Raw genomic sequence first — 4405 nt, 5'->3', positions numbered from 1 at the left:
TGGCAAAGTGAGAAATCAAGCCACCAGGTCCAGGACTTGAACTGTGGTCAACCATGTAGATGTCTAGCACCCTTACCCACCACACCACCTGCTGACCCCCAGACATAGGACATTTTAATATAACATAACTGAATTGGTTTTAGAAACAAATATGAATGAGCTGAATTAATAAAACATTTTGAATTGGAATAATGTAATTAATTTGGTTTTGGCTTAGAAAAAATGTGTGATCCTTTTTCTTTTTATAAGAATTATTTCAATAATTACTAGTATTTTTTTATTTCCTATACAGCACATGCACTCATCAGAGAGAGAGAGTGAGAAAGCAAATTGTCAAGTACAAGACCTGAGCTATGGGAGTCTAGCACCTTAACCACTATGCCACCCGCTGGCCCTAAGACTGGTGATTCTTCAATACAGAGAGAAATGAACAATACCTGCAAAAGAAATTTAATGATAAAAGCCTTGCATTTATCAAGAAATATTTAGTTAACTATTTTAAAGTGGAAATCCACATATTTTAAAATTAAGAATGATTTTTTTCTTACTCCAAAACAGTATCTATTCATCACTGAAAATCATGGATCATAATGTACTTAATATTTTGAGTCTCCTCCTTTTCTGTAATATTGAAGATTTAATAGTGCCTCACCACTGGAGATACAAATTATGTATACATGTTATTGTTTACTAAAAGTTTTTTTCTAAAATGTAAAATATATATAATCCAAATAACTACAATATTTAAATAACTTAGGGTTGTCAGATTTAGCAAATAAAAGTACAAATTACCTGAATTAATTTTTAGGATAAGTATACCTCAAATATATTCCTATATTTTAACTTGCAATTCTATAGCTTAAACTTTAATATTGTTCTATGGCTTTCAGAGAATTATTGATGAAGATTTAAAAATAACAAAAGTGATCCAACTATTAAGTAAATGGTAAAACATGAAACAAGCAAAAACAAATAGATTTTAGACTAGCATGCATAAAGCCTAGTGTCCCATACTTGCTTGTAGTTCTGATCCCAAATAATGAGAGGCAAATGGTTTTTAGAGTGGAGATACTATGAGTTTAGCATGTTCTGTAGTCAGAAAGATATGTCTGCCACTAATTATCAACCTTCAATTCCTTGTTCCTAATTTCTAGTCTTTAAAATTGGGATAAAACACTGGCCCATCAGTTGGCATGCTGGTTAAAATTCTGGATTCCCATATAGTTGACTGTAGTTAAAGTCTCAGACCCAGTGGCTTAAAAATCATAGCAGATGTGTGTGAATGTGTGCCCAAAATCCTGAGAGAAGTATCTATTAGAAAGGACTGAGGTGTGGCCATCTCACCTGGGTGAATGATTCTGTTTCCCTTTGTCTGTCTCTGTTTCTCTCCTGCACACACATGCCCTTATGGCAAAAACCTAAAAAACAAAAATTGGGAAAATATCTACTTAAGTGAATTGTAATGAAAATTAAATGACATAATATGTGTAAAATACATGGCATATAGTTATCAGGCTGTATCTTCCCTCCAGAAATAAGATTATATTTATTAAATTCTCTTTAGGGAAAAATCTTCAAAATAGTTTATCTTAGCCCTTTTGTTTGTTTGCTTTTTGTTTATTTGTTTTGTTTTGGCCATAAAACCCATGAGATTGTTGGAGAGAGAGAGAGAGAGAGAGAGAGAGAGAGGGAATGTGAGAAATCACTCCCTAGAGGGGAATGCAACCTGGTCTTGTCCACTCTTATCTCAGAACTTTGGGTACATATGCATATGTACATGTTGTGGTTTTCAAGCTCCTTGGTCTGGGGCTCAAACAATGGTCAGCCATGTGGGAATCAAGTACCTTATCCACCAGGCCACCTGCTGGCCCCCATTTTAAACCTTTTACTTTTATTTTAAATATAAAAATTTCAAATGAGAGAGTACTTCAGAAAGTTTATAGAAAATGGAATTAAAGTTTGAGTTTATTTTGGTGCAATAAAATTGAAATCCATGTGTAGTTTTTTTCATAATACATATTATCCATGAATTTTTCAAAGCCCTCTGTATATACAAAGGTAGAGAAAATAGTAAAAATGAAATACTATGTATTTAATACTCAGATTCAGTGATTACCAACATTTTGCCATTCTTATTTTCCTTCCTCTTTTCCCTAGCAAATTCTAAGCTGTATTCCAGAAAAAATACTTTTACCCTATATACAACATGTGTGAGAAACATGTTTAATGATAAAGATTAAACCTCTTTTTCCAAAAATTAGGTAGAAATTGTAATCTCCTTTTTCATTATTTGAACCTTTCAGTTAACTAGTGTAAATTGTAAATTAAGTATCAAAAGGAAATTAGTATGGTGATACCTAGATTATAGCACTCTAGAATGAAAATGCAAATACTTTTATAAGACTATAGTCTGGGGAACCAGTAGTTAGCATGGCTATGTTGCTGGACCCCCACGTAGTCGACCACGGTTCGCATCCCAGACCCGGTGGCTTGGAACTCACACTGGGCATGTGTGCGTGCATGCCCAAGATCCTACAAGGAGAATGGAGGAGAAGGGATTGCGGCGTGACCATCCCCCCTGGGGGGTGGTTTCTCACTTTCTGTCTCTATATTTCTCTCTGTCTGGCGAGCACATGTGCCCTATAGCGAAAATCTCCCCCCCCCAAAAAAAAAGAGTATAGTATGCATAATAAAAGCACAAAGAGACAAACTTTCACCACCCAAAAATTAAAAGCAGATAAACAGAAACAGAAAAAAATTCTGAGGAAATGAGTAATTTCTACTTTCCATTGCAATTGTATTTTTGCACCAGTGGGATGAAATTATGTATTTGGAGCTAACAGAAGGCTGTTACTAGATACATTTGATAACTGTAGTGTTTTATATTTGAAAACCTTCAGTTTTTAAGGTGACTTGAAATTTACATAGAAAGAAGTAAGCTGAAAATAATTATTTGATTATTCTTTTAATGGAATGTATTAATATTTTATCTTTCCTATCTATGCAAAGTTTAATGTATAATGTGCCATTCTTGACTCTTAAAAATATTTAAGTATTTTCATAATGAGAAAATAAAAGTATAAAGCCCACACAAAAAATAGAATACATATGTATAAGCCTTCTACTCAAACATGTGCTAAGAATTGGGAAAAAATTCTTTAAAAAATTCTTTTATTTATTTTGACTTGAGAAGGGATGGATAGAGTGAGACAGAGAGAAGGAAAGTGAGAAAGCAAGCCACCAGGTAAGGGACTTGAATAGTGGCAGGCCATATGGAAGTCCAGGACCCTTAACCACCATGCCACCTGCCAGTGCTCCAAAATTGGGAACATTTTAATGAATATAAAAGCACTAAAAATCTTATAAACTCCAGTGGGAGTAGAGCAGCAAAAGGGAAGTGATTCAGATTTGGAAGAGCTGGAATATATTCTCAAATTAATCTCTTTACCAGCTGAATGGAATGAACAGTATATTAAGATTAATGTTCTCCCCTGTAAAGTTATATAGAGCACACTTTTTTTATTTATATACATCTTTTTTTTTTTTTTTCTGTGAGAAAGAATCCCTTTGGTTTATTCAAACAGCAAACTGCCAGGTTATTTGGAGGTTGCTGTGATAACTAGTTCTCATCTAATAGTGGAATATGCAAATGTAAATATGCACACAAATTGCAGGTCTCAATGTCTGAGGGCAGCATATAAACCCACTGTCTATTTCAGCATCTATTTTCAGGATTTGTACAGTTTTACCCCAATAGACTTGCAAACACAGGCTTCCTCTGTCCTCCCGTCTTTTCCATTTAACCTGATAGGAAGTTGAGCACTCTTCTTTTTTTTTTCTTTTTTCTTTTTTCTCTTTTTTACATTTTTTTTAATACATTCAATCACATTTTTTTGCTTACAAGGTCATCATTTCAATATGCGAACATTTATCCCCCTTTTTTTTTTCCAGTTGATCAAAATATAACAATACTACCTCCCTGTCTCAAAAATGCTGTCTCTGTATCCCTCTTCTAACTCCCAGAGATGAAGGGATATTATAAAGGGGATAGGGGATATTATAAAGGGGAGAGGGGAACTGGGGGTGGGGAGGAGAATAAAGTTTGATGGATTTTCTGAATAGGCTGAACTGAAAAATAAAGCTGGTTGGGACCAGCAGTTGGTGTAATATTGGACTCCCATGTAATCGACTATGGTCTGGACTGGTGGCTTAAACTCATGCCTCGCACATGTGTTTGTGTGCCCAAAATCCTGAGAGGAGAATAGAGTAGAAGGGATTGTGGTGTGGCCATGCTCCCTGGGGAGTGATTTCTCACTTTCTGTTTCTCTGTCTCTCTCCTTTCTCTGTCTTTCTGGTGAGCGTATGTGCCCTATAGCAAAAACCTCTCAGGAAAAAAAAAAAAAAG

The sequence above is a fragment of the Tupaia chinensis genome, unplaced genomic scaffold (assembly GCF_000334495.1).
Source record: "Tupaia chinensis unplaced genomic scaffold, TupChi_1.0 Scaffold143663_1, whole genome shotgun sequence".
Lineage (NCBI taxonomy): Eukaryota > Metazoa > Chordata > Mammalia > Scandentia > Tupaiidae > Tupaia > Tupaia belangeri.
The sequence above is the reverse complement of the archived record's forward strand: the minus strand, read 5'-3'. Positions refer to the sequence as shown.